The 19,118-nt window shown below is 48.2% G+C and overlaps 1 protein-coding gene across 1 annotated transcript in view; it reads right to left on the reverse strand.

The window, feature by feature from the left end:
* LOC123745879 (zinc finger and BTB domain-containing protein 17) overlaps positions 1 to 19,118 on the reverse strand; it is a 583,396-nt gene that overhangs the window by 203,135 nt on the left and 361,143 nt on the right. The window lies entirely within an intron of this gene.

Raw genomic sequence — 19,118 nt, forward strand, 5'->3', positions numbered from 1 at the left:
GATTCAATTATTATGTTCATTAAACAAATAGTTTTGCTGTTGTTACACTATATACACAGGTTATATATAAGTATTTGCATGTTTTGTACACCATAACGAACTACTAAGTTGGTCTTGTGAGTCAAAAAGCAATGAGGAGTGATAGCCAAACACACCAGAGAGCCACTCACTGCCACTCCCTTCCTCAACACCACCTCACTCACCCTCATTCACCTCCCACAATACTCTTTCTGTATTTATTCACTATACACAGACGTTATATATACATATTTACATGTTTTGTTCATCATAACTGTACATCTAAGCTTGTATGGTGAGTAAATGCCATAAGACGTAGCTACTCACACAGTCAGCTGATCGGCGGCCGCCCTCAAGGCCAGACGCACTAATATTTGTCCTCCAACAATATTGTTTGTGGTGTTATTACGCTATATAAACACATTATATATAAGTATCTACCTGTTTTTCACCATACCTGAACAAATAAGCTGGTATGGTGCCCAAAGACCATAATGGCCATCAGTAAACACCATGCCAAGTCGTGCAGACGCTGCTCCTCCCTCACCAAAATGGCGGCTCCCAACCTACTCCTCTCGCTGTTATCACACTCTATACACACGTTATATATAAGTATCTACATTTGTGTTCACCATAGCGAACCACTAAGCTGGTATGGTGAGTGCAGTCAATAAATGATGGCCACACACAGTCAGAAGATGATGCCACAACCCTCCCTCCACAGCCTTACTCCTCCCTCCATGGAGCACAGCGCTAAATATCACCACAATCCTGCTATTATCAGTATCCTGGTCAGTTTTATCACAGTCAGGGGGCTTCAGTAATACTATCACTGCTAAATAATAGCAGTATCATTTATATTATGATATTTATAGGCGATGCTGTGGTCACAAGCTGAACAGCGGTGCTGTGAGCTCGTGCTGATTGCGCTAGCCTTGGTGGCTTGCTCAATACTGACGCTGTAACACCCAAGAATGTTGGCCTGGATTTTTTTTCTAGGTGGCATCTGGCAACTATTGGTCGTGGCTGTACTATAGCTGCCCCTATCCCAGGCGGGGCATTTAAATTATAGCGCTAGACACGAAATCATACATAAATGATGTGCACGGTTTCGGTTTTGTCACTGATATCATTTATATATGATATGTGCAGTTTGAGGGTTAAAGCATTGGTTTTAGAAATGATTTATTAGTCTGAAACTTTCAAAGTCATGGGTCACTGAACTATAACGACACAGACGAAGGAAAACCAAGTGAGGTTTACAGAACAGTATTCCCTTATCTGTCCACCCTCACTCACCTTGTTTTATCACAGAAAATGTCTATAAGGAGATTTTACGACATGTAGCTAGCTAATCACGCTTCAGCCTTTAAATTAATTTACAAAGATACGTCTGCCACAAATCAGTGAACGAAAATTATGGTAACTCGATCGTTCATTTGTGTGGACCACTCTGGCTGGTATCTGGTTCATGTGGTTGACTTGTTGTGTGGACCATTCTGGCTGGTGTTTGGTTCATATGGTTCACTTGTTGTGTGGTCCACTTAATTATGTGATGCAACTTGTCTTATGAAGGAATTATTAATTGTAAACTGTGATAGAATTAGACAGTTTTCCACAACTCTGTGAACTTTGCAACATCGTAAGTTTGTGGACTCACTTGTGCGGTCCACTTGTGCGGTCCAATTGTGTGATCAAACTTGTCATACGAGGGAATTATTAATTGTAATCTGTGATAGAATGAGAAAGTTTTCCACCACTCTGTGAACTCTGTCCCAACATTGTAAGTTTGTGGACCACTTGTGCGGTTCACTTGTGTGATCGAACTTGTCATATGAGGGAATTATTAATTGTAATCTGTGATGGAATGGGAAAGTTTTCCACCAGTCTGTGAATTCTGTCTGGACATCGTAAGCAAATCCGAACATCCCCCGCTTCGGCGAACCATTGTTCGTCGAACCATTGTTCATCGAACCGGGTGAGAAAATTCGGCCTGAAAAGTGTGCGAACTAGCCGGAGATTTGTTGAATCGGGGGTACGTTGAATCGAGGTTGTACTGTACAGTCTATTATATTGTATGTTCTGCTTATATTTTTATATATTTACACACACGCACACGCTATCTGCTTATATGTTTACATATTTGAAGTCATTGAAGCAGTCGACAGCACATAATGGGATACCACACGTTTCACACCATGTTTGGACAAGCTTCCGTTTCTGGTCTCTATGTGTCGTTGTTTTACACACCAAGCAATCACGTTGGGCTATTGCACGCTTCCCAGCTGGTGGCAAATACTTGAGTCTGTGTGCTAGGAAGCCTTCGGTGTGAGCGAGGCGTGGAGTACCAGCATGCTGCAACAGTGGATTTATGATGGGCCGCTGAATCCCTGGGACATCTTTTGCAAACTTTCCTAATAACTGTATTGCAGCATCAAATACAAAGTCATGGAAAGTGGGCTTACGTCCATTTCTCACAAGGACATGTTGAAACAGTTCAGCATGCTCATGTCCACAAGATGGAAGAACACTTTTTTCGTCCACCTACATGTCTTCCGCACACACTCTGCAGTGCCAATCATCATGTCTGATTTATCAATCAACCGCATGTTGATATTATAGTCTAAAACACAGTTTGGCTTATATAGTGGTGCGTTTGTTTTATGGTTCACTTTCCCACTGTTCACCATTGTTCCATCATGAATTGTTGTCAACAAGCTCACCTCTCTTTTGTCTTTCCACCGAACTGACAGAATGTTATCACTTTTCCTTCTCTGACACTCACCAACTGCAATGTCGTTGTCAAACACAGGCATTTCCCTTCGTTGTGGCTTTACTGTACCAACCAATCCGGTTCTATTTTCTAGCAAGAACCTAGCTTTGCAAGAACCTAGGTCGTGTTTTGGGTGTGAGAGGGGAAGGGCCACGCGGTGCGAGCTCCGCGGAAAACAATATATAACTAGGGACATTTCAGTGATACAGGAACTAAACACAGTCAGATAACTTTTAAAGTGTGTCTCAACATATTAAGCAATATATCATAGTGATTACCATCCGACCGTTTGTGTTAAAGGAAAAATAAGTGAACTTCGTGTGTAGTCAAGGCTGCCCTCGTGGTGCCAGGAGGCCTTAGGCGATAGTTGCCAAGTCGTCAATAAATCACATCTCTCGCTATTGTAACATCAAGTAATCAGTGCCCATAGTGCTAAGCTCTCTATGCAAAACCTGTGTCTATTATAACAAATTAAGATAACATAGTCTAATATCAAGTGAACAAATTACACACAAAATAAGTCCGTCGTGTGTGTGTAAACAAGGGCCACTTGGAGGTAGGCCCACCCCAGTACCCTCTTGTGTGTGTATTCTTTCAAATAGTGTAACGTACTCAGGTAACTAGTGCCCAGACACAGAAACTAGACGCCTCTACTGTATGATAACTAGTGGGAAAATGCAAGTAATGTAATCTAACAAGTGAACAAAACAAATTAAGAGTGCGACACGTGGTAGCAACAGTGGCCGTCCATACAGCCTCTTCCAGGCCTATCTCAAGTTGGTAAACACCCACGGTCAACACCCACGGCCAGCTCCCACGGCCAGCACCCGCGGTCAACTCCCCCACCGGTCAACACCCCACCTTGTAAGACCATCATCACTGAACAGAAGTGTTAAAAAAACCAGCGTTGAATGTAATGAAACGCCATTTTCTGGGTGAGACCCGGAGGCTCCCCGGAGCTTTACCGGCTGATATGCTAATGTCAGACTTTGGCATCAGTCATGTGTATGGAGTTCTAGGGCCTACCGGGGACCACGAGCCAGAACCTGGCCCCCTCAGAGAGGCAAGGGGAGCAATGGCCTATAGAAACCCCCGTGTGGTTGGAAGCATTCTATGTCTGCCATCGACCGGGTCAAGCATCCAGAAAGGTAAGCATTCCAAAACAAACCCCTATTCTGGTGAAAATTGCTACCTAAGCCGAACTAGTGGATAGAACTCTTCAACAGAAAACAAGGAAACTAGTATGACGTCATACGTCACCGCGCCGCTGTCTGCGCAGCTCCCCCCTCCCCAGGAGGGGGAAGGGGGAGCCCCAGACCTCCCACGCCGGCTATCTACCCACCAGTTCTGAGGCTGGATGTCAAAACACGCGAAAAACGCCGACCGGAGGGAGGGAGGGTTGCCGGGGAGCCTCCGGGTCTCACCCAGAAAATGGCGTTTCATTACATTCAACGCTGGTTTTCTGGGGGGAGCCCCGTCGGCTCCCCGGAGCTAACTACCCACAGAGGAAGGTCAAAGGGACAAAACCGGGAGGCGGACACCACGCACCCCCCAAGGAGGCGAGACAACTGGCAGCAAATGCCAACCCAAGGCGCCACAGCCCCGAAAATCCTGGGAACAACACGAGAACCACGAGCAGCAAGGCCCCTGCACGAACACCAAAAATCCATGCCCGAAAGACTGCAAGGCCACGTCGCCCAGATGGCAGCGAGAGCAGCGAAGCCACGAACGCCACAGGCATGAGGGAAGAACACAGGCAGCTTAGCCGCAAGAACACGGCTGACCACCTGGGACACCATCACCCGCGAACCGGGAAGAACAGAACCGGAGCAACGCAAAACGCGCTCCGGACCCAAACGCCGTGGCACGCAAACAGCGGAGGGCCGCCACTGAACACACAAACGACACCCCCGGCCCGACCAACGAAGCACCAACAAACCCTGGACCCCTCCAGAATGCAGCAGCCCCACCCCGCGCCAGAAAAGATGGAGACTGCTGCCATCAAACAACCAAAACGCTAAAACCGAAGGAGCAAGAAAACTCAGCGAACCGACCCCCAGAGGCAAAGGCCCAAAGGAAAGAGCCGACGAAAAAACACACCGGAACCGAAGGGGCACTACCAACCGAGGAGAAGACAGAGCACGCTGACCAGAGACCAGGATGGTGCAAGCGGCGCACGAACAGGCCGGAGGTGAAACGACGCACAAGACAGCTGACTAACGGTGCAGAAGCAACACCAAGACCGAAAGCAAGCTGAAGCGGCTCCGCCTGCGCCGCACGAAAAGAGGCGACAGTATGTGGCAAGACGACGGCCCCCAACCCCCACTAGAAAACCAAGCCGAGAGTAAACCAAGCCAACAAGAGTAACCACCTAAGAAGGGACAGGAAAAGGAAGGACCGCCAAAATACCCCATACTGCCGCCAAGAGAAGCACGCAGGTGGGACACCTACCACGAAGCCACCCGACCACCAACCGGAGGCAAGACCACAAGGCAGAACATAAGCAGCCCCAACAAGGCCCCTCCGAGCCCAGGAAAAAGGCGGAGCCGCGAGAAGATCTCGGGTGCGACCACCGAAACCCAGGCGGCACAAGGAGATGGAACGTCTGCCGAACAGAAAAACTCCCCAAAGCATGCAAGCCCGCCAGGAGTTCAGAAACGACGGGTCCGACGCGAGACATCGCAAGAACCCCCCCCCCCAAAAAAAAAAAAAACAACCGGCAGGGCAGGAAAACCAAAGAAGGCGGAAGGGTCGCCGCCAGAACAGGACCCGAACCAAGGGGCACGAACAACTGCAATAGACCGAGACAAATAAGCACATCACAGGACACAGGCTGACCAATGCCTAAGAATACACGCAGAACATCCCTGCTGCAGAGGAGGCAGGAAGAAAGAGCAGAAGCACAAAAAACCCCAGAGAACAACCAGGGGTGGACAATCAGGCAGGGACAAAAACCGCACGCAATCCCCAGGCACAAAACAGCAGCAAAGTGCCACTCCACAACCGGACACAGGAACAAGGACACGCCACCGTGAAACACGGTACCAATGCACACGTGCAGCAGCAACAGCAACTTGTAAATAGCAACTCCCCTCTGCAAAGGCAGAGAACGGAGCAGGCAGACCCCAGACAGGGCCAACGGAGACACGACAAAAACCTTGCAGGCCCAGAAACCTGCACCAGGCGACCGACGGCGGAAAAACCCCGCTCGATACCTGCTGGATGAGGTACTGGGAGCTCTTTTACACCTGAAGCCCGGTCCAAGGCTAGGCCAGACCGGCCAGAGGATGGCCCACCAGGCAGCTGCTAGGAGCAGTCCACCGGCCCACATACCCCCACAACCAGGACGGGCCGGAACTGCCATACGAAAACAGGCCAGTGCGCCCTGGAAGTCCACGGACGAACCAGCAGGCTTATGCTCGCAAGTAGGTCGTGTAACAAGCACAGACCACTGATGGTAATACAGTGTCCCCCAAAAGTGCCAATAGCACCACTGCACGCCACTGGTACTATCCCGCAAGTTCTACCAGATAGGCGGGACCCAAGAGCCAGAGCTCAAATCCTGCAAGCACAGCCAGGAGCCTCACCAGGTGAGTACAGAACCAACCCTACAACCCCCACACCTCACAACATTAAAAAGGGAGGGTCCCCTGAATGACACCAGCATGGGTTGGACATGCACATGAGGGGGGACAGGAAGGGGTGATAAGGGACAGTCACTGGTGTGCGAACGGTCGCAGTCGTACAAAATATACCTAAATAAAGACAGGTATAGAAACACCGCCGCATCAGCGCCCGGGCCAAAAGACGCCAGACTGCAGAAACTCACCTGGCGAATGGTGGCACGAACGGGACACGACTCAACCGTGCCCAGAAGAACTTGAGAGCACCGCCAGGTGAAGACGCCAGAGCCGGACCCTGCCGGACCCGCAGGAGAACAGGGAGAGGCGAGGGAGGCGGTCCACACCCATGACAGGGAAAACCGCGGTGTCCTCCCCACAACAGGGAACCAGGACACCCCCGGCGCGAAGGGGCACATACCGCAGCCAGGGAGAAGAACGAGAGGCGAAGCACTGAAGCAAAAAAGGGCGCAAAACCCCAGCACTGAAACACCGCCCAGACCAAAACAAACTCCACGGCGCATGCGCAGAACACGCCGGCCGAACCGCACACCCTCCCTGCGGGAAGGCGCCAGCCAGGACTACTGCACGAGAAAAGGAGCCAAAAGAGGAAGCAGGAACAAGAAAACCGGCCAAAGAAGCAAAAGAGCCCAAAAAGGAATCCAACCGGGCGACAAGCAGCCCAACCGGGCGACAAGCAGCCCAACCGGGCGACAAGCAGCCCAACCGGGCGACAAGCAGCCCAACCGGGCGACAAGCAGCCCAACCGGCGACAAGCAGCCCAACCGGGCGACAAGCAGCCCAACCGGGCGACAAGCAGCCCAACCGGGCGACAAGCAGCCCAACCGGGCGACAAGCAGCCCAACCGGGCGACAAGCAGCCCAACCGGGCGACAAGTAGCCCAACAGGGCGACAAGTACGAGGAGCCGACAGACGTTCCAATAATGCGGGAAGCAGCGAAAAACCTTCCCGTACCCTCGAGAACACAGAAGCCAACACTAGTCCCGAAGGCACACGAAGGCGCAGGCGCACCCGAGATCAGAAGTCACGCAGAACCCCACCGAACGGGGAAACATGACAAAAACACCGTCCCAAAAAGGGGGGGGGAGGAAACATCCACCCACAGGACGGAACCAACCGACTCAAAGGCCAAGGAACCGAGCCCGGGGAGGGGCCGACATCCAACAGCACGTACGGCGAGTGGGGAGGAAAGACCCCACTCCGCGTAACCACAAGCCCCGCCTAGAGGGGGATAAAAACCCCCACGGGGTCTAACGGGGCCAAGGCCCCCCCAAGTCAGCCCCTCCCCAGCCCCGGGAACCTACACGACAGGCCCCGGGGCCGAGCCGTTCCCCCAAAGCCCCGGCCGTACCAGAAAACCGGGGCAGCCGCGAAAACACTAAGGAAGGGAGCCCACTGGCAGACTCATACAACACGGCTGGAGGAACAGGCCCAAATGCCCCCGTCACTACCCCGGAAGGGGAATTCCCCGAGACTGCCCGAGTCTCAACACCACCAAAAACCCCGCCCCGAACCTACAGACCGTAAGGAACCGGATGCAGGCAGGGTGAACCAGGGGAAAAGACAAGGGGGCGTGGATGGAACCGAAGCAGCCAACACCCCCAAGTCCCAAAACGAACTACAACGGGGCAGCCCCGGGGCTCCCGGGGAGGAAACCACGAGAACGTTGCCACCACCAAGGCTCAAGTGCAACGCCCCTGCTGCCCGCACCCGCTGTGTTAGCACAACTGGGTAACCGAGCCACAACGAGCAACCAAACTCGCAGGACTCCGGGTCGAAGGTGTCACCAACCCCACAGGCAGCAGACGGAGGCAAAACAGAGAGTCACCCAGAGACAAAAGGTGAGAGCAACCCTCAAACTCGCTGGAAGCGAGGGGGGGCTCTGGGGTCACATCCATCGGACCCGCGCGCCCCCAGGGGTTTCCCAGGGTCCCGAGCGTTTACTTTAAGAGGACTCGCGCTCAGGTAGTCCCAGGCAGGGTACTGCTAACCGGCACCCAAAGCTACCAAACAACTTTCTAAGAGCTGAACCCCCGGGACGTGTACACTCACGGGGACCTAGCAGGGGGCACCACCAGAAAATACTCAGAACACAAGGGACACAAGGGGCAAGAACGAAGGCAGACCCCCCCACCAGGTAGATAAACAAAAAGAAAAAGAAAACCCCGCAAGAGGACAGCGTACCCAAGCGGAACAGAGCCGGCCGCTATGATTGGTAAAGACAAGCTGCACAGTACCCCGCGCCCCACCAGTGCAAACACTGCCCCTTACTCTAAGGCGAACAAGGGAGACAGAACCCCCGAGCACACAAAGAGCGGCCGAAAACCAAGCAGTAAACGGCCAAGCAGGGGCAGGACCCAAGGAACTTGTGGAAGGTGGCCCCAAGCCCCAAGGGCAGTACTTACAGGGCACCTAGGGAAGGGAACCCTAAGCGCATGCAGCCCGAGTACTGAAGAATCACTCCCGGCTCACGCACCACCTAGAAAACAGACACCACACTCTAGGTACAGTGCTGAAACAACCACTGGAGCCGGAGCACATAACCATTGCCTATAGCATCAGCCGAAGAACTGGTGGGTGGATAGCCGGCGTGGGAGGTCTGGGGCTCCCCCTTCCCCCTCCTGGGGAGGGGGGAGCTGCGCAGACAGCGGCGCAGTGACGTATGACGTCATACTAGTTTCCTTGTTTTCTGTTGAAGAGTTCTATCCACTAGTTCGGCTTAGGTAGCAATTTTCACCAGAATAGGGGTTTGTTTTGGAATGCTTACCTTTCTGGATGCTTGACCCGGTCGATGGCAGACATAGAATGCTTCCAACCACACGGGGGTTTCTATAGGCCATTGCTCCCCTTGCCTCTCTGAGGGGGCCAGGTTCTGGCTCGTGGTCCCCGGTAGGCCCTAGAACTCCATACACATGACTGATGCCAAAGTCTGACATTAGCATATCAGCCGGTAAAGCTCCGGGGAGCCGACGGGGCTCCCCCCAGAAAAATGGCTTTGATAAAAACGTGCATAGAATGCAACATGAAGGTAGATTACCAACAGAGCTTTCAATGCCAACTCTGTTCAGCAGCCATACACAAAAAATGTGCCAACATGACTAACAATTCAAGGAGAAATGGTCCCAGTGACCACTCTGTGTACTGGCTCTGCAAAAAGGATGATGTAACTTTTTTGAAATTGATGGAAATCCTGGATAAAACTCCCGCCGAAAACAGAGAATTACTAATTAATGCCTGCATAGCAATTTCTAATGTCTTCAAACAAACTGTACATGACACCAAGGTACAACCAGCTGTAGCACAGAGCTCTGTGGCAGCGGCGCCTGAGCAGGGCGCGGAGTCGGGGATGCCTGAGCAGGGCACGGAGTCGGGGATGCCTGAGCAGGGCGCGGAGTCGGGGATGCCTGAGCAGGGCACGGAGTCGGGGATGCCTGAGCAGGGCGCGGAGTCGGGGATGCCTGAGCAGGGCGCGGAGTCGGGGATGCCTGAGCAGGGCACGGAGTCGGGGACCCCTGAGCAGTGCGCGGTGTCGCAGGCACCGGAGCAGTGCGCGGTGTCGCAGGCACCGGAGCAGAGCGCGGTGTCACAGGCACCGGAGCAGAGCACAGTGTCGGGGGCGCCGCAGCAGAGTGCGGTCCCTGGCAGAGGGAAACAAACAAAACAAGGCCCCAAAATCTGTTGGTATTACAGATGGGCTACCTGTAAGCATGGGGAATCGGGAAGAATAAATGGAACATGTACACACAATCACCCTAGAAAGTGCAGAAACCTCCTCAATACAGGTAAATGTACCAAAAGCTGTGAATTCTTTCACCCAGAAATTTGCAAGAACTCTTTGGACAGGAAAGAGTGCTTCAATGCTGAATGCCCAGCTTTTCATATAAGAGGTACCAGGCGAATAAAACCGACAGACTACCACTATCAAAACAGCCTACTCCATCAACCGGGATAATTTTTTAGCAAGAGGAGGAGGAGAAGAATGGCTAAAAATGACCAGACTCTACCACCAACTCGGTCAAATGCTAGAGAGGACGCAAACACAGTGGCCTCCTTACCAGAGCCTCAGATATTAACACCAATTAAAGCATCCAGCACTTCCACTAACACGATAACATCATTTATATTTGCCAACATCCAGGGTATAAAAACACGCAAATCCAACAAAGTTCATTTTATAGATGGTCTCCTTCATGAGGCAAATGCAGTGTTTGCAGCCCTAACGGAAACTCACACAAAGGACTACCTTGATGGTGAAATATGGATCCCAGAATACAATCTCTTCAGATGTGATAGGAAACACCGGCTTCAGGGTGGGGTCAGCCTCTACATCAAAGACACACTCATCTGTACTGAGCTGCTAAACACCTCAAATGATATGGTGGAAGTGCTGATAGTCAAAATAGAGATCCTAAATGTAGTTGTTGTCCTTGTATATAAGTCACCGGAGGCAAACCCTCAGCAGTTTAAAGACCAACTAATGAAAATAGAGCACTGCTTGGAAAACCTCACAAATCCAGCTCCGAACATCATCCTGCTTGGGGACTTCAACCTACAGCACCTGAAATGGAAGCACCTGGCTAATACAGTAATATCAGAAAGAATACCAGGAAGTAGCCTAAATGAGCAGGCACATGCAAATGACCTGCTACGGATGTGCGATAGGTTTGCCTTAAACCAGCAAATAGTAGAACCAACTAGGAAGGAGAACACGCTGGACCTCATTTTCACTAATAATGATGAGTTGATCGGGAACATAATGATTACAAATACCTGTTACTCAGATCACAACTTAATTGAGGTACTGACAACCATGGGGAATGGACCTCCAAAACCAGTCCAGATTCCCGGTGGAGGAGATTTCAGCAAATTCAACTTCAATAATAAACGGATAAACTGGGAGCAAATAAACCAGGACTTCACAGAAATAAACTGGGAAGAACAGCTAGGAAATGCAAACCTGAACCAGTGCCTGGAAAAAATAAGCTCAGTAGCACTAGAAATATGTTCAAACCGCATACCCCTAAGAAAAAAGAGAAAGAGATGCAGATTGGAACGGGAACGTCGTTCCTTATATAGGCGAAGAAAACGAATCGCGGAACAACTTGAGAGTCGCACCCTATCTCAAGAACGGCGAAGAAGGTTAGGTAGAGAAATAGAAACAATTGAACTCAAGCTACAAGAATCATACAAAACCCAGGAGAGGCAAAGAGAGCAAAAGGCCATCAGTGAAATAGAGAGAAATCCGAAATATTTTTTCTCCTATGCAAAATCAAGATCAAAAACCACATCTAGTATCGGGCCCCTGCGAAAGGGAGATGGAACTTTCACAGATGACAACAAAGAAATGAGCGAGTTACTGAGGAAGCAGTACGACTCTGTTTTCAGTGAGCCATTAAATGCACTAAAGATTGATAACCCAAATGAATTTTTCATGGATATGATACCAACATCAAATCACATATCAGACGTCGCCCTATCCCCACTAGATTTTGAAGAAGCCATAAACAGTATGCCTATGCACTCTGCACCAGGCCCGGATTCTTGGAACTCCATATTCATCAAGAACTGTAAAAAAACACTATCGCAGGCCCTTCACATTCTGTGGAGACAAAGCCTAGATACTGGCGTTATCCCTGACATACTAAAAACAGCAGAGATAGCACCACTCCATAAAGGAGGAAATAAGGCAGAGGCAAAAAATTACAGACCGATAGCACTAACATCGCACATCATAAAAATTTTTGAGAGAGTGCTAAGAAGTAAGATCACAAAATACATGGAATCACAGCATCTCCATAACCCCGGACAACATGGTTTCAGAACAGGGCGCTCTTGCCTGTCGCAGTTGCTGGACCACTATGATATGGCATTAGATGCTATGGAAGACAAACAAAACGCTGATGTAATTTACACAGATTTCGCAAAAGCTTTTGATAAATGTGACCATGGTGTTATTGCACATAAAATGCGTTCAAAAGGAATTACCGGGAAAATAGGCAGATGGATCTACAATTTCCTGACTGACAGAACCCAATGTGTAATAGTCAACAAAATAAAATCCAGCCCATCAACCGTGAAGAGCTCAGTCCCCCAGGGTACTGTGCTTGCTCCAGTACATTTTCTCATCCTCATATCGGACATAGACCAGAACACAACCTATAGCACTGTATCATCCTTTGCAGATGACACTAGGATTTTCATGAGAGTTGGCAACATAGAGGACACGGCAAACCTCCAATCAGATGTTGATCAGGTCTTTCTATGGGCTACAGAAAATAATATGGTATTCAACGAGGATAAGTTTCAGCTCATGCGCTACGGAAAAATTGAAAACATAAAAACAGGAACCACGTACAAAACGCAGGCAAATCATAACATAGAACGAAAAGGCAATGTAAAGGACCTGGGTGTACTCATGTCGGAAGACCTTACCTTTAAAGAACACAATAAAGTAGATGTCACAACTGCAAGAAAAATGACAGGTTGGATAACAAGAACTTTTCACACTAGAGATGCTATACCGATGATGATACTTTTCAAAACGCTTGTGCTATCTAGAGTGGAGTACTGCTGCACAATGACAGCCCCTTTCAAAGCTGGAGAAATTGCTGACCTAGAGAGCGTGCAGAGATCCTTTACTGCTAGAATCCACTCAGTAAAACATCTAAATTACTGGGACCGACTAAAGAGCCTAAATCTGTACTCCCTTGAGCGCAGGCGGGAGAGATACATAATAATTTACACGTGGAAAATAATTGAGGGGCTGGTCCCAAACCTGCACACAGAAATAACACCACATGAGACCAGAAGACATGGCAGGATGTGCAGAATACCCCCGTTGAAAAGCAGAGGTGCAACAGGTACTCTGAGAGAGAACTCTATCAACATCAGAGGCCCGAGACTGTTCAACACGCTTCCACTACACATAAGGGGCATAACTGGCAAACCCCTCACAGTGTTCAAGAGAGAACTGGATAAGCACCTCCAAAGGATACCTGATCAACCAGGCTGTGACTCATACGTCAGGCTGCGAGCAGCCGCGTCTAACAGCCTGGTTGATCAGTCCAGCAACCAGGAGGCCTGGTCGACGACCGGGCCGCGGGGACACTGAGCCCCGGAAGCACCTCAAGGTAGCCTCAAGGTAGGTAGCTAGCAAGGGACTTGTATAGTAATTATCCGTGTATAAAATGTGTCCCTTGTTCATCCACGGAGCCATGATGGTCTTCACTACACTCCCCGAGAATCCATGTTCGTCGTTACCAGGAATGTCTACATCACTAGCCGAGTACAGAATCATGTGTAACACGTATCCTGTCTCACAATCACAAAGAACAAAAAATTTCAGTCCAAATCGGTTTCGTTTTGAGGGAATGTACTGTTTGAATGGAACACGTCCCTTGAAAAGTACGAGAGATTCATCAACCACCAGCTTCTGTGCTGGTACGTAAAAATCTCTGAATTTTCCAGTAACATCGTTCATGTAGTGCCTCACTTGCCACAGTCTATCATCAGGTGTTCGGTCCTGAACACTTCCAAAATGTAGACACCCGAGGAGTATCTGAAACCTGTCTCGTGACATATACAGTGGTACCTCGCATAACGATTGCCCCAAAAGACGAACATTTTGGGTAACGAACGGCCCGATCGGCGTCAAATCGTCCCATATGACGAACGCTGGTTTGAGTAACGTCAACACCACATGGTGGGGTCGCGCTGCTTCTTGCATATTCTTTGACGCCTCCGACAATGCACATAAATTATGTTGTTCTTGTTTAAAGATGCTAATGATGCTGGGATATAAAAGGGTGACTGCTAAGAAGTTGCAAAGCATTGACGTTTTTGTAGGAAAAAAGAAATGAAATGTCTGATATACAACAAATGTCAAAAAAGTTCGTTCGGTGTTCGGCAGGTAGGCTGCTCCATTAAAACAATCTTTCTTTGTTTCAAATGTGTTCCATTTGTTTTGCATTTGTCATTTATGTCTCAATAATGGAGAAGCCTACCTTACATACACTGAATAAACCATTATGACATTTTCCTTTCTTCCAATGTGTTCAATATTTATTTTTCATTTGTCTTATAGCAAAAGGTTCGTTCGGTGGTCAACAGGTAGGCTGCTCCATGTTTCTTAAATAAAAAATAAAAAACGAAAAATAAAAGAACTGTTGAAACAATTTGAAAAATGGACAAATGCCATAAAGGTTTGTTCAGTGTTTGTCGGGTAGGCTGCTCCATTATTGAGACGTAAGCGACAAATACAAAACAAATGGAACACATTTGAAACAAAGAAAGATTGTCATAATGGAGCAGCCTACCCAACAAACACTGAACGAACCTTTTGCTATAACGAATATGAAAGACAAGGGCTGCTGGCTGGGTTAGTACTGCGTGAACAACCATTTGCAGCACACGTGCCTCTGGCTCTCAAACACCTGTTTGATACGGTGTTGAAAGACTGTGCTCAGTCGGTGCAATTCAGACCCTATTGTTTGAAGAACATAAGGGTCATAACATTGGTGAAGCTAGGCGCAATAAGGGCTTAACACAACGGTCGGATGCCAATGATACAGCACCTATGAGGATGATACAGCGAGCGTATCCAGTTGTAGCTCTGAGCCCCACCCTTGCCATCTCGAATTTATATAGATGATACATAGATGAATCGTTTTCTGCGTTCAGTGATGATGCATCTGATACAAGTAGCATAGATGAACAGTGTTAGCGGCTTCCATGGTAGTGTTGTTCATTGATATTTTCAAGAATACCTGAATCTCTTCCTGACTGATGGACACTCTTTGAGGCTAGCTGAATCTCTTCCTGACTGATGGACACTCTTTGAGGCTAGCTGAATCTCTTCCTGACTGATGGACACTCTTTGAGGCTAGCTGAATCTCTTCCTGTGTGGGACCTTACAAAGCGATCTTTTCAAGACTACCTTACAATTTGAGCTTTTCCTATAATCGTTTCAATACTACCTTATGCTTTACAAGCTTGGCTACATACCACCTACATGTACTAAAGCCAAGGGTGCACGCGAGTGCGTTATTTGCAAGCACACAGAACGATGAAACAGGAAACGAAAATCTATCTGTAGCTGATGCAAGGAGAGCAAAGTCGCGCTGTGTACCATGGACTACTTCGTTGACTTACGCACCTCCAAAGTACTGAGTGTGTATTACAGTGTGTTACTGTGTAAATAGTATGTGAAACTGTACATATTGTAATTTTAGTGAATTTTTACCACGTAATATTGTGACAAACATTTATTGTGGACACATTACTGACACATGTATCACAGTTCCATGGAAAATTATGAACATTCTACTGTATACATATTGTAAAGGTCACAAATATGCATCATATACGATAAAGAAACAAATAAAACCACATTGGAAATGCATAGAAAAATATTTGAAAATATATTTGTGGCAACACGCGGTGCTTGAATGGCCTGCGCGACCGTGTCTGGGAGCTTCACACACGGGCGACCAGGCCCTGATGACGTCACAGCATACCTTGTCCACACTCTCACAGCCAAAAAATAAGTGGAATTTGGTAATTATTTTTACATAGACATGTTCAGGTACGGTAATTTATCATTTTGCAAAGAAAAATGATATTTTGGGGAACATTTGATGTCATGCACACTGGGGGAATTTCACAATAAACACAGTGCATCACACTGGTTACATGGAGGGACACTTGTTTTGTATGACGTCCGTTTTACATGACGAACATGGAACGGATTAAATTCGTTATGCGAAGTACCACTGTATTTCCCGAATAAAGGTGTTGGTATTGTATGGTCCTTGCTCCAATAGTCACTTATAATACTGCATGTTTGTGACAGTGCTTCATCAACAAACAGAGTGCCAAAAACACTTACATTTCCGCAACTGTGGTATTTTTCCAACGCAGCAGTCGTGAAGATTCTGCGATTTCCCTCTTAATCAGGTAAACAGCATGCAGGTTCGTTTGGTGTACAATGTATTCCATGAGTGGCTCATCATAGAATGCTGTAAAATATTCAATCTCAGCTATGTCCTCACCTTGATTAGGGAAAAGGTTTGTAATCCCTACATCTTTATCGTCAAAGTGAGGAATATTAGGAATAAAATCGTCACCATCACTCCACTCAGTACACCAGGCGTCCTACGAGATGCAGAGGAAAGACGGCGAGGAAGCGATGCATACCGGCGACCAGGAGCTGAATACCGTCTGCGAGAAGCACAGTGGCTACGTGCAGATGAGGTGGGTGCACGTAAGGTGGGTGCACTGAGGTGGATGCACGTGAGGTGGGTGCACGTGAGGTGGATGCACGTGAGGTGGATGCACGTGAGGTGGATGCACGTGAACACGAGGGTCTTGGTCCCTCATGTGGTGCCATGCGGTGGCGCTTGGCTGGGCGAGATGCTGCTGACGCGACAATTTCTCGCCCAGTTTACACCACTGGTACCAACTACAGGCTCAATAAAACTATGATCTGAGTCACTAAACCCAGAAAAGGAGTCACCTCCCTCTGACTCGTCACCCTCAAACAGAAAATATCCACAGGAACTGTGAGGTCGTGGTAGAATTGGGGTAGAAACTGGCCGAGGAGGCATGGGTGAGCGTAGAGGCCTCGCCATGGCATGGCGAGCATTGTCACTCTCACTGCTGCTGCTACTATCACCCGACAACTGTGTATAATCCTCATCATTGTCTGAATCATCAAACACACTTTCTTCACCTTCAGAGAATAATTCGTGGGCTATTTGCTCTGGGATGAGGGATTGAGTGGTGCGTGCCCGTTAGGCGTTTGACTGTGCGCTCGCCACGGTGACTCTCGCTAAACTGAGGCCTCCCACGCCTTCGATTCGTGAATGGGAATTTTTTTCAAAATGGTCGCCGTTTACTATAGCCCCTGGGCAGCGTATGGGAACCCCAGCTACACCGCGGGACATTCAAATCGTGCGCAGTACCCATATACGTCATATGACGTGAAGCGCAGTTGACTGGTACAACGCCTAGCACATCATATGACGTGATGCGCACTTTAAGGGTTAAAGGGCTGGTCCCAAACCTGCACACAGAAATAATATCACATGAGACCAGAAGGCATGGCAGGATGTGCAGAATACCCCGTTGAAGAGCAGAGGTGCAACAGGTACTCTGAGAGAGAACTCTATCAACATCAGAGGCCCGAGACTGTTCAACACGCTTCCACTACACATAAGGGGAATAGCTGGCCGACCCCTCACAGTGTTCAAGAGAGAACTGGATAAGCACCTCCAAAGGATACCTGATCAACCAGGCTCTGATTCATACATCAGGCTGCAAGCAGCCACGTCATACAGCCTGGTTGACCAGCCCAGCAACGAGGAAGCCTGGTCGGCGACCGGGCCGCGGGGACGCTAAGCCCCGGAAACACTTCAAGGTAGATGTAGAAATGAGCAATAGAAAATTGTTAGTAGTGCATGTATTAAAGTGTTGACGAGGCTGTGTGGGAATGGTACAGGCAGACACGTGACCAATCAAAGAAGCCAGTTCCAGGATGGCTTATTAAGGAAAAAGCCAAGCATTTTCACCAAGAATGAAGCTTCGTGATAACTGTGCATACAATGATGGGGTGGCTAAGGGGCTTTAACCACTGTACTGCTCAGGCTCCAATATGGCACCCAATGTGGCATTGTGATGGGATCGTCCCATCACAATGGTTGTACTTTTCAGTTACAGTACAACCTCGATTCAATGTACCCCGATTCAACGAATCTCCAGTTAGTTCGCAGACTTTTCAGGCCGGATTTACTCACCCGATTCGACGAACAATGGTTCGCCGAAGCGGGGGATGTTTGGATTTGCTTACGACGTCCAGAGTTCACAGATTGGTGGAAAACTTTCACATTCTTTCACAGATTACAATTATTAATTCCTTCATATACAAGTTCGATCACACAAGTGGACCACACAAGTGGACCACATTTGGTTCACAAGCTTATGATGTTGGGCCAGAGTTCACAGAGTGGTGGAAACTTTACCATACCACCACAGATTACAATTAATAATTCCTTCATATGACAAGTTGGATCACACAAGTGGACCACAAATGGTCCACAAGCTTACGATATTGGGACAGAGTTCACAGAGTGGTTGAAAACTGTCTCATTCTATCACAGATTACAATTAATAATTCCTTCATAAGACAAGTTGGATCACACAAGTGGACCACACAACAAGTGAATCATATGAACCAAACACCAGCCAGAGTCGTCCACACAAGTGAACGACTGAGTTTCAATGATTTTCGTTCACCGATTGGTCGCACACATATCTTTGTAAATTAATTCAAAGGTTGAAGCGTGAATAGCTAGCTAATGTGTTGAAATCTTCTTATATACATTTTCTGTGATGAAACAAGACGAGTGAGGGTGAACACATAAGGGAATATTGTAGAGTAAACTTCACTTTACAGTGAGGTTTCACTCACTTTCGTCTGTGTTGTCATAGTTCAGTGACCCATGACTTTGAATGTTTCACATTAATAAATCATTTCTAAAACTGGTGTTTTAATAACTCTTTATTATCCTAATTAAACTAACTAAATAAAACAAAAAATATACTGTAATATGATAGATATCTGTTAAAGTATTTGAGAAATTATTCACATTATTGGCGGCACAACTCATGCATGAGTGGACCGGTCTAAT

This window comes from Procambarus clarkii, chromosome 88, assembly GCF_040958095.1.
Source record: "Procambarus clarkii isolate CNS0578487 chromosome 88, FALCON_Pclarkii_2.0, whole genome shotgun sequence".
NCBI classification, from domain to species: Eukaryota; Metazoa; Arthropoda; class Malacostraca; order Decapoda; family Cambaridae; genus Procambarus; species Procambarus clarkii.